The sequence below is a fragment of the Callorhinus ursinus genome, unplaced genomic scaffold (genome assembly GCF_003265705.2).
Source record: "Callorhinus ursinus isolate GAN/ISIS: 27379988/994484 unplaced genomic scaffold, GSC_fseal_2.0 scaffold19, whole genome shotgun sequence".
Classification (NCBI taxonomy): Eukaryota; Metazoa; Chordata; class Mammalia; order Carnivora; family Otariidae; genus Callorhinus; species Callorhinus ursinus.
Window position 1 is genome coordinate 35,399,041 of NW_027397081.1, and position 13,088 is coordinate 35,412,128.

Below are 13,088 nucleotides of genomic sequence, written 5' to 3' on the forward strand. Positions count from 1 at the left end.
TATATACACAACGGAATATTATGCGGCCATCAAAAGGAATGAAATCTTGCCATTTGCAACAAATGGATGGAACTGGAGGGTGTTATGCTGAGTGAAATAAGTCAATCAGAGAAAGACATGTATCATATGACCTCACTGATATGAGGAATTCTTAATCTCAGGAAACAGACTGAATGTTTCTGGAGTGGTGGGGGGTGGGAGGGATTGGGTGGCTGGTTGATAGACATTGGGGAAGGTATGTGCTATATTGAGCACTGTGAATTGTACAAGACTGTTGAATCACAGATCTACTTCTGAAACAAATAATGCAATATATGTTAAGAAAAAAGATAAAGAAGAAGATAGCAGGAGGGGAAGAATGAAGGGGAGTAAGTCAGAGGGGGAGACGAACCATGAGAGACGATGGACTCTGAAAAACAAACTGAGGGTTCTAGAGGGGAGGAGTGTGGGGGGATGGGTTAGCCTGGTGATGGGTATTAAAGAGGGCACATTCTGCATGGAGCACTGGGTGTTATGCCAAACAATGAATCATGGAACACTACATCAAAAACTAATGATGTAATGTATGGTGATTAACATAATAATAAAAAATTATTAAAAAAAAACTAATGATGTATTGTATGGTGACTAACATAACATAATAAAATTTAAAAAAGAGAAAAGAAAATGAATAAAAAATAATGATTTATTTTAGGGGCTCCTGGGTGGCTCAGACGGTTAAGCATCTGCCTTCAGCTCAGGTCATGAACCCAGTTTCCTGGGATAGAGCCCCACATTGTGCTCCTGCTCAGCGAGGAGCCTGGTTCTCCCTCTCCCTCTGCCTCTCTCCCTGCTCATGCTCTCCCTCTCTCTCTCTCTCTCTCTCTCTGTGTGTGTCTCAAATGAATAAATTAAAAAACTTAAAAAAATAAAAATAATAAAAATATTGATTCATTTTGAATTGTCCTAGGACATTAGGAATATTTTTATTTAAACTAGATCCAATTCCTTAAGACTGGTTCTAATTCTTATACCTTTACTATAAATTTGTATATATTTAAGAGGCCCTAAAAACTTAATCTCCCCAGAATATTCTCCCCTACCCATACTAATAAGCCCAAATTTCCCAACTAAAACTCAAGATGTTCTTCCTGTTCAGAATACTTTTAACTATTCCAGAAAAGCTGTATTTTCAACTTATTTTTCTTGATAAAACCCTTTTTCCCTCAAAACAAAACATTCTTCCAGAGGCTTCTCATGCCCAAGATTTCCAAATAAATTTTATGTTTAGCAGTGCTCTACTTGATTTCCTTCCACAGTGTTTGGTGTTGTCCCCTCAGTCAGGAGTGAACCCTTGCTGCTCAGCCCAGGTCATTTCAAGAGTGATCATACCAAGTAACCACTGATGGCCCCTCCTCCTCAGAATCCCAATGACTAGAAACCTGAGTAAATTCTGCTTCTGACAAACTAATGCTCCACTCTTTTTTCAGTGAAGCACCACATAAACTTTTCTTTTTCTGTCTTAAGTGTCCTTGGCATAATCTTTGATTTGATTTGTTTTACTACTCAGGAGTCTAATGGATAAGATAGGAGCAGAGTGACAAGACTCTCTATATGTAATTATCTGTCTATTGTTCATTCTTGTCATTTGAATATGAGCAATATCTGTTATTCAATGTGACTCCAATTGTTGCCTATCTTCTTGTATGTAAAAACATTATGATACCAACCACACTAATATATGAAGCTCTGCAGAACTTTACCAAGAATAATTTAGAACTTCAAAAGCCATTCTGGGGAACTTGGTGTATGAATAAACTTCGTATACAATAACCCTTTGTGTTAGAATAAAAGGATTCTAAGTATTCAATGGTCAGCTTCTTTTAATTCATATGAAGAGGCCTCAAAAATACGTGAAAACTCTAAAATTATTTCCATCAATGCTTTCTTAGAAAAGGCTAATAAAAACATGAAACTGATCTCCTCTCCTTCTCACAACCAACTGTAAAATGGCCTCCCTCCTGGACCCTTGTACTTTGACTTCCTCTTTCCTCTTGCTCTGCTCCTCATTCTGTACCTTTTCTAAACTGTTTTACATTTTCCTTGGCTGCCCTTTTCTAAACACTCCCCTCTCACTAAGTGATGTCCTCCCCTAAGGTCTATCTTGGGTAGAGAAAATGACTAGTCCTATTAGTCCTAAAGTTAAGAAACTTGGTGAAGATCTAATTTGCAAAAGCTAGCCAAGGACTTTTCAAACCCTCATATGAAAAAACAAAGGTTCACTAAAAAATTTAGGATTGCTCTAAGAAATTAAAGCTCAGAATTCTATCTCTATGAATTAGTTACATCCTCATGAGACATAGAATTTCTAAAGCTTGGTTAGAAAAATAGGATGAATTGATTACTAAAATAAATTCAAATATATGCATTGACAGTTGAACATGGATGGATATGGAAAGAGTGTAAAATAGGACAAAACCTCTTAGCAGCTATCCTTAGTTATTTTCTGTTAAAATCGCCTGTTTAAAATTCAGATGTGCAAACAGAAAGGATAAATTTCCCCTTGATTTCAGAGTTCACTTAACTACCCTCTTCTGGGAATACTCCAGTCTTAATAAGGGTGAAGATATCACAACCTCATTCACTTTTGTTATTTGTTTTAAAGATATTTATTTATTTATTTATTATTTATTTGAAAGAAAGAGAGAGTGTGTGTAAGCAGGAAGAGGGGCAAATGGAGAGAGAGAGAATCTCAAGCAGACTCCCCGCTGACTGTGGAGCCTGATGCAGGGAGGGAATCCCACAACCCTGAGACCAAGACCTGACAGGAAACCAAGAGCTGGCCACTCAATGACTGAACTGCCCAGGTGCCCCTACTATTGTTGTTACTGAATGGCCCACTGGGTGAGCAATCGTCTGTTGCTCAGTCAATAGGAAGTGTACTCAAGGCAGTAGACTTTAACCTTATGATCTAAAATCATGTTGATCCAATAAGAACTCAAGTGCATAGATCAGAATTAAGTCTGAATCCTTAAGCTTCTTTTAGTCTGGCTACCATCCAGAGAATATACCAGACCAACATACCTGGGATTTGAGCTCGGGAAAAAAGGAAGCCTGAAAACCAGGAATGGTCAGGTTAGAATCCTGAATATTTAAAAGAAGTCTGTATAGAAATCCCTGCCACCCCACTTTGTCCATCGCAGTACTTAAAAAGTAGCTGAGAGGAGATGATCCTTCTCTGAGAACAGTTGTATTTAATGACCAAACTTCTTTATTAAGTTGTATGGACCAAGAGAAGATGAGAGAATAGTTAGACTACCAGCTAATTGAGTAGTGTCTGCCATAAAAGTCAGATTGACAAACTGCGATGGGTCTAGAAAGCTGAACACATGATACATGTTAATTGCAATGGCCCTATCAGTATAGCTGAAATTAACTGAGCTGAAAAAAGAAAAATGGGAAAAAAATCAACACCGGAAATGCTGCAGATAGCACCAATGCTTGTCAATAGCCAGACGTGGTCAATCTGACAGAAATGCGCAGAACGCCACATTCCATGTGATGTTGCCTCCCTCATCTTGTAGCTTCTGGTTGGATCACAAATTTGGCATGCAGTGATACCCTCTACATCAGAAACAGTGTTTGTTTGTTTGTTTAGTGCCTAGTCTATGATGGTGGGCATATTGCCATGGCCAATGTGGTGAATATATGTGGTGATCTGATAGTCCAGGTAGTGTGAGCACTGTCAAGAGCTTTGTGCCAGTCGGTCTCATCAGTGAACAGGCTCTCTCTGTGGGCATCTGTGTGAGTTTCCCCAACAGTTCAATCGGCAACCACAATTTAGTAGCACAGTTAATGTCTCCCAAGGCTTGTGTCCCTAATCTATAGTCTCACAATTTGAGTTCCCTCCATGAGGGGAGCAAGTATGCCCATGTTCAGTTCATGAATTTAATTCAACTCACATTTCTTCTCAAACTATATGTGCAGATTGTTTCTAGACAGGAGATGTTAAATGCTAAATATTATGTTTGCCTAGAGATATGTACAATTCACACTATTTTCTAGGGAGACCATAGTTGATATTCCACCTCCAAAATTTTTCCATGAATATTCAAATTCAAATGTTTGTCAAAATATTCATATATCTTTTTTTTAGATTTTATTTATTTATTTGACAGCGAGATAGAGAGAGAGCACAAGTAGGCAGAGTGGCAGGCAGAGGAGGAGGGAGAAGCAGGGTCTCTGATGAGCAGGGAGCTTGATGTGGGGCTCGATCCCAGGACCTTGGGATCATGACCTGAGCTGAAGGCAAACGCTTAACGACTGAGCCACCCAGGTGCCCCAAAATATTCATATTTTTAACAAAACTTTTTCAGTATGAAAAGTTAATAATTTCCAATTAGGTATCCATTGTGGTAGGAGCTTTAAGTTTACTTATTAGGCACAGTTAATTTACCTACTAATGAAATTCATGGTTCTGTGTCCCTGAAAGTCATGGCCTGAGCTGTTTTCACTTCACAAGTGCCTAAGTTAGAAATTAGGAATGAAAAAGGAAAAAAAAATCCCACTTTGTGCGGTTGAAATTCTAAAAGCCCTACGCATGCTAAGTTAATTATGTAAATTGCCACTTCAAAAAATTGTGGCTTCAAAAAGTAAAAAATGAAAGCTAATATATTGTTTTAAGGAAGAATCCATCTAACAGAAATGACAATTTCTTTATAAAAATAAAGATGTATTTTCTTTCACTGACAAGTTTCTTAGAATCCTAGAATAAACAAGATAAGGGAATAGAATGAGGTTGATTTTAAACAAGGTAAGGGATAGAATGAGGTTGACTTTATGAGATTTTGGTAGGATAAATATGTTGATTAGGCAACTGAGTAAAAATTCAGTACAGGTCAAATATGCAAATTAAGAGTTTTTCAAAATTTTAATCAGAGATATCTGTATATGAAGTTCAAGTGAAAAGAATCTAAAGCTGTGAGAAAAAGGCCCAGGGCATTTTCTCTGACTGTTTCTACTTTATATATATTTATGTTGTATACTTATAATAGAAATTTTGTATACATACAATGTATTGCCATACGACAAGATTATTCAGTCATATCTTATATAGAAAACTATATAATTTTTATAATTACATGTAATTTGGCCAATTTTAAGCTATCATCAGTATTATGTCATTAATAACATTTAAATTTCATCTTTTTTATTTCATAGATCTCATATTTATAGAAGAGAAAAAAATCTCAATATTTTTATATAATTGCATTATTTTCTCAAAAGAATTGCCACCAAGACTTTTATTCACTATACTTTTATTGTTTGTGTAAAATTGTTCTCCCATTCTTCAAGGGCTGCTAGAAGTTTCATACATTATTTTGAAAAGCAAGAGAGTAAAATCGACTTGGGAGTGTATGATGTTGTTTTTATTCACTATATGCTATTTTACCATCTCCAGCTCTACACATCAGATCCAAGTCAGACAAAAAGAGAGCAATCATCAACTGAAACATTTTGAATTCTTTCATGGGGTCACCTTCTAAATAAAACCTATTAGTATTCTGTGAATATAGAGGGCACTGTGCATTCAAAATAGAAGACATGCAAAAGGGACTGAATTCTCAAAGGAGAAGGGTTATCTGTACACATTCATCATCAAAATAGCCAGCTAACAGAAAATAGGGCTGGAAACATAACATGTAACCCTGGACAGCTGTAACTCTGAGTAGGTCCTACGAGGAATGGGGTCCACACAGCCATCTGTTCTCAGACATTCCTGACATTCTAGAATGGATTTGCTACTATCACAAGTCAATTAAGGACATTTGTTTTTAACAGGGCATACAAAAATAGGAAGCAAAATAACATTGAACTGCCAACTTTTTGCTTTGATGGCTCATTCCGGGAATAGGAATGAATGAAAAAAGGGAACTGTGAATAGTATACCTTTTGTTTTCTTTTGTAAAGTTATGTAAACAACCCCAAAATCTCATAAATGATTCCTCTCTCTCAAAAAAAAAAAAAAGACACAGACATAGGTATTTGAAAAACCCAAAGGGCTACTACTCCATTTTCACAGCTGATTGAACATCAGAAATATTGGTATATATCAAATCTATACTAACGGTGGCCATTAAGGAAATCATTTTCTTAGTTTCTATAAAGCTGTGTTTATAATTAAAATAAATTTGGGACACAAACGTATGGTTTGCTACTTTCATCTGGGGATTTCAAAATGCTTGCAACATGTTAACATTTTTAAAGGTTTGCTACATCTGAATTCACATAAAAAGATCATTGTGCTCCAAAAGATCCACTTAAAGGCTGGACATCTTCATCAGTGTGTTAATTATAGCAGTATATGCAAGGTGATGAATTTGAAATAATCCTTACTACAGAACAAGCCAGATTTCATAACTTACAGTTCAAATGTCCTTTCATAGAACATGTGTGTTCTTGTCTTAAGAGAAAAGTCATTACATTTTAGCATATGAAAGTGCAAATAGTCTCTTCTCTCTCTCTCTTTTTAAGAATTTTATTTATTTATTTGACAGAGAGAAAGAGAGAGAGAGAACACAAGCAAGGGGAGTGGCAGGCAGAGGGAGAGGGAGAAGCAGGCTCCCCACGGAGCAGGGAGCCCGATGCGGGACTCGATCCCATGACCCTGGAATCATGACCTAAGCCAAAGGCAGACGCTTAACTGACTGAGCTACCCAGGTGCCCTGTCATTTCTCTTTGAATTATGTAATATCATAGGTCATTGACTATTGAAATGACATTAGTAATGGCAGCAGTGTGCTGTAGATAGGCAGCACATTCTTTTAAGGATGATCTAGGCATGGAATTTCCACATACACCCCATTTCTCTAGCATTTTATCTGCACCGTGTAATAGCATGTGGCTACCAATTTTAAATAAGCTACAAGTTGCAGAATATCCCTCACATATATAATCACATTTAATCTTTACAATGATCTTATAAAGTAGACTTGGGGCAAAGTTTGGAGCAATCAGGGAGGTATGAAATATAGACAGTCGATACTTATATTAGATAATAAAGGCTGTTATTGACTACATTTAAAAATGAAGTAACTAGTAGATATTCTTTAGTTTAATTCATGTTTGATAAGTTGAAGTTATAGGATTTTAGATGCACATGTAAGAGCAACAATATTATGAGTGAGACTGCCAACTCTTAGCAGCTGATGTCTCAAGATTTTAAAATATTCATTTTCACCTTAGAAAATGTGAATAGAGTGAGGCTTGGCAGAGACAACACAACTCACTAGAAAAATCAGCTGAGTAATTTTCCTGTGGAAGAATGTCTACGTATTAAGACATGCAATAGGGTTCGGTTAAGTAATAGAACATTTTGCTGAGTTAGGCTAGGAGAATGATGTGTATACTTTTGTGTGAGAGTTGGTGAATACAGACAGAGGAATACACAAAATAAGAGGCAAAAGGTTTCAAAACTCAATATATAGCCATAAAAGAAAGTTAAAATATATAATCCTTCCAACTAATATATATATGTATATATATATTAGTTGAGATATATATATCAACAACCAATGGACACAAAGAAAGTTGTCACAAATTTTAGACCTCTAATGCAAAAAGATCAATACAATTAAGATGTTCCTGAAGCTCCAGAAAGTTTAGCTCTATTAGTATTATAACAAATTATTAGCTACCATTTCCAAAGAATTCTGCCATTCTTAATCCTGGAATGTTTGTTACTAATTAACAATCAAAACTGTTTATGAAGATTCAAGCAATAATGTGGGATATATGTACTTCCGAGAATAACACATAATTTTTGCATATCAATCAGTCCAAGTGTTTGATTCGGGGAAATATAGAAATGCTTTTATAGGGGCACCTGGGTGGCTCAGTCGGTTCAGTGTCTGATTCTTGATTTAGGCTCAGGTCATGATCTCAGGGCTGTGAGAATGAGCCCCACCTCGGGATCCATGTTAGGCAGGGAGCCTGCTTAAGATTCTTTCTCTCTCTTTCTCCCTCTGCCCCAACTCCCCCAACCTCTATCTCCCTCTCTTAAAAAGAAAAAAAAAATGGTTTTATATTTCTAAGTGGCACCTGGAAATGGAAGGGACAATGTTCTTCTACTGCCCTGGGGAGATAGTGGAAAGTAGGGAGCTCACAGAGGCTAAAAAGGACATGACAACTCTTTCTGTGCAGGTTTTCTTGCTTTCTGACTGTAATTTCCTTTGGAACCTGGCAAGGATGATTCTCCCCTGAGGGAAATACATTGACCTTAAGAGACTGGGAGGGGGCAACTATGGGTTTATTATTAGATGTGCTTTTCAGAAGTGAAGTTTTTAAAAGTTTCAGAAAGTGGTGTTTAAATTACTATATAGCTGCGGGGCACCTGTAGTTTATGTGCTAACCATGTATGTCTGTTTTATGAAGCTATTTAATCTGCAATTCACTTTTTTAAAAAAAGGCAATCACTATAGCAACTAACATCAGAAAAGTTTTGTGCTGGCTTTGACACACAAAGTATTTGACAGACAATTCCATATGGATACTAGGTAGCCTGCTTAAACTACAAATGCCTGGTTTCAGGAAAGTGAGAGTTAACCCATTACTTTAGTCATTTACTTCTTATCACCTTAGGCAAATAATGAGGGTAGTGAAGTATAAGCAAAGTTAAAACTACTGAATGTTAGCTGAAACACTGCTTTTGACTGAGACTGAGACCCTTTCTTTAGGGGCCTTAGCAATTTTAAAAGAAAGTCTAATTTAAGAGATTGAATACTTTTCAGTCATGAAGTATTCTCTGTAAGGAAAATAATTATTTTCCCCACATGAGCACATGCAATGTGATTTCCACATCCAAAAGTCATAGGAATTCTGGAGACTAATTGCTTTTTTTTCAGTAGCATAATTATGCTATGTCCATAAGAAACAATTTTTCATCTCAGATCAGCAACACACACACACACACACACACACAATTTTAAAAACAGTGTAATTTTATCAACAACCAAAAATTCTGAGCATGTTATAGTTTGATATTATAGAATACATGATATTTTTTCTGCTTGTAATAGAATTAATAGAAACCATGTTTTGCTATGATATTTGATTTAAACACAAATATAGCACATTAAACATGTTTAGCTATAAGATTTGTTTTAAAAAAATTTCCTATATTTTGAAGCTTTACAAAACTATTTTTTTAATTTTCATTTTGAAAGTACACTTTAACGATGGATTTTTCTTCTTAAATCCTACTTATTTGAATTTGTTCCTGAAAATATTTCAAATCATCAGTTTGTAAAATTATAACAATCTAGATTATAGTTAATGAATAACTAAAATGATAATTTATTTTTCATATTCAATTAGGTTAATTATTCAATATTTGACTACATTTTATTATATGTACATGATTCTTCTAGGTTATATAAGGATAATTTTTAAAAGATTCTTTATACATATATTATAAAATGCAATAATCTATAAAACAGCTAAATTGTGCAATTCACACAAGAAGAAGTAACCTAATTATCTTCAGATCTACTTCGTGTAATCCCAAAGGAAACCTGTTACAACCTGTTTTTATCTTTATATTATATGTGAAATGAAATAATATCATTTATATTATTTTCCAAGAATCAAATATATCTACATGAAATCACATTTTAAATTGACATATTTGCAGGGTCTTTGAGGATTAAAATTTAGTTTTGGTTTAATTTTCTCTGTGCTAGAGCACCACTTTTCTTTACCTCTGGAAGTCAGCACATGGATTCTACCACTATAAAAGACTTCACCTAAAGACTTCTCCTCTCCAGTAAGCTCCATCTCAAATCCATTTTAGGCATGTAACACCTGCTTTTATTTGTCTGGTTGCACACTTGGCCCTGAGTTACAGCCTCTTCTAAAGCTCAAGATTTGGTTTCTTTTAGACTTGTGAATCTTTGCCTTATATCAGCCAACTGCCTTACTTGATCCCTGACTAACTTCATTTTGGTTCTCATGATCTGAATGTTTGTTTTTGTGGTTTCTTTTTACATGTTTGTTTATCTATTTATTTGTATATCTGTCATTCCATTTCTATAGTCCGTTGTTTCTTCTGATCCTAAATTGTAGCCGTAGGTCCACACCATGCTTCAACCCATTTCTTAAGGGTGTGATGTTTTTCCCCATTGTTACTCTTGGCCCTGTTTGGCCCATTGTTACATAGATAGAGATCTTACTCTATCACTTTCACTTAGCCCTTTCTGGAGTAGGAAATCTTCATCTGTGATCCAATGACCCTTTGTTGAAGAGAAAATTGATAGACTCACAAAATTTAGTACATGTTTTTCATGCGTAAACATTTACACATTTCTTTTGGGAAGAGTTTCATAGCTTTTATCAGTTTCCTTAAGAGGAAGCTGGCACTCTAAAAGTTTTAAGGATCATTGCTCTTATTTCTCATATATTCATTTATTCCTTTTATTCCATGTTCAAATAGATACTACATCTTCTACTGGCTTCATTTCCTTTTTTCTTCTCTCTTGCTGGGTATTACATTGAACTCAGTTTTGGACTCTATACTGTCTGTGTTAGAGGACCTTCTTCATTTTACAACTTTGGCTACGTGTGAACCAAAGAAGACCTCAAAATTTTTGGCTTAGAGCTCAAATATCACCATTTACCTAAAAGGCATCCTTATCAAATTCAAATTAACTAAAATTTGACTCGCTATCTTTTCTCTAAAATTAGATTCTTCATTTAGTCTGTCAGTGACACTATAATTCTTTTGATCCACTAGGGCACAAAGCCTTGGAAATAAGTCTTCCTTATCCTTCTCTCTCAATTCTCAGGTAGAACCAGCCTCCAGCTCTGTTGCATCATACAATATAAACCTCCCACTGTCACCCTCCATTTCTCTCAGGCCACAGTTATTGAAGAAGCTTGTTTAACATTTTCCTACTCTACAACCCATCTCTCAACACTGTTACCAGAATGAACTTTTTAAAACAATGTATCATCATTTGCTTTCCATTTTCAGAAAACTTCTCATAGATGTTAACTGTCCTGATGCTAAATCTCACACTTCTAAGCCTGTGATTAAGAGGCTCCACAATTTGGTTCAAACTAATATTTCCACAAGTTACTCCCCAGTGTTTCACAACTTCTTTATCAACTCTCTTTTCTAAAATCAAACAAAAACTATTCTACAATATACTACATGTAATACTCCTATATAAATATTGTGACTAAAAATGCCACTCTCATCTTTATCAAATTAAGTTCATTATTTCAAAACGCATTTTCAAGTTCAATCGAAGATGTACTGATTTTTCAACATGTTCATGGTATTAATTCTTGAAAGTTACATTAAAAATAAAACCAGACTATTTTTTGCAAGGTATTTAGGGTATTTGAAAGGCATAGAATATTAGAATTACCTTGCCATTTTGTGAATATTCCTGACTAGCATGTGAGGTCCTTAACTGCAAAGATTGTGCTTTTACCATATGTTTGCTAGCCCAGGGATTTCTTAGTTATGGAATTTCATGAATACAGATTGTTTATGATAATTAATGAATAATGTTTTAGTGCAAATATAGCCTATGAAATATTTGGTACATACTTATATGAAAAACTATCTTTTTTTCTGAATTCAAATTTTACTTTGTGTCTGTATTTATATTTATTAAATCTGGTATCTTTAGTTTACAAGATTGGTTTTCTTTTTAAGGGGGGACCACTCATATAGAAATTAAAACTAACACTAATGATGTGAAAGTGGAACATTAGATTCAGTGTTTTCTTCCTTTCACATTTAGAATACAATAGAATATATTGTGAAAAAATTAGAAATACCTTGAATTTTTGCCCTAAAGTTTAAAAGATTTTTTTAAAATTTATTTGAGAAATAGAGAGAGACAGAGAGAGAGCATGAGCTGGGGGATGAAGCAGAGGGAGAAGCAAGCTCCCCACTGAGAAGGAGCGGGGCTTGATCCCAGGACCCTGAGATCATGACCTGAAGGCAGACGCTTAACTGACTGATACACCCAGGTGCCCCCTGCCCTAAAGTATAAGTCTAACTGTCTTCCTCTCATTGATTACAACATACTACAACTCCCCAAGTGAGTCAGTGGCTTATTTTTCTTTTTTCCTATTTATTTGTTTTTTTCAATCTTTGACATATTATGGAAGCTTGATATCGGCCAGGCACTTTTTTTTAGGTACTGGTGATATAGCAGCATATAAGACCAATAAAATGCCTGCTTTAAAATGACAAATATGATAATATAAAAAAGACAATTAAAAAAATCAGAGAGCAATAAGTGTTATGAGGAAAACAAGCAGGTAGAGGGATAAGAGTTGTATGATCAGGGAAGTTTTATGGAGGAGGCCACGAGTAGAAGCTTGAGTGGAAAAGAGCCATCCAGAGATAACTGAAGCAAAACCTTAATGGAAGAACAAGATTGACATGCCAGCCAAGGAATGTGACTGGACCTTACAAGGCTGGAGAAAGGTGAATGGTTACAGATAAGGAGGGACAGGTGAGTAGAGGACAGCTCATGTAGGGTCTTATTGGTCATGATAAATATATTGGGTAATATTAACTATTTTAAATACCTGTTAAAAAATATTGCTCTGGAAGTGCCTGGAAGGCTCAGTTGGTTAAGCATCCGACTCTTGATTTTGGCTCAGGTCATGATCTCAGGGTCATAAGATCAATCCCCATGTCAGTCTCCAGGCTCAGCCTGGAGACTGCTTAAGATTCTCTCTCTCCTAGGGGCACCTGGGTGGCTCAGACATTAAGCGTCTGCCTTCGGCTTAGATCATGATCCCAGGCTCCTGGGATCGAGCCCCGCATTGGGCTCCCTGCTCAGTGGGAAGCCTGCTTCTCCCTCTCCTGCTCCCCTTGCTTGTGTTCCCTCTCTCGCTGTGTCTCTCTCTGTCAAATAAATAAAATCTTTAAAAAAGAAAAAGATTCTCTCTCTCCTTCCCTCACTGCCTTTAGCCCACACACTCTGAAAGAAAGAGGAAGGAAGGAAGGAAGGAAGGAAGGAAGGAAGGAAGGAAGAAAGAAAGAAAGAAAAGAAAGAAAGAAAGAAAGAAAGAAAGAAAGAAAG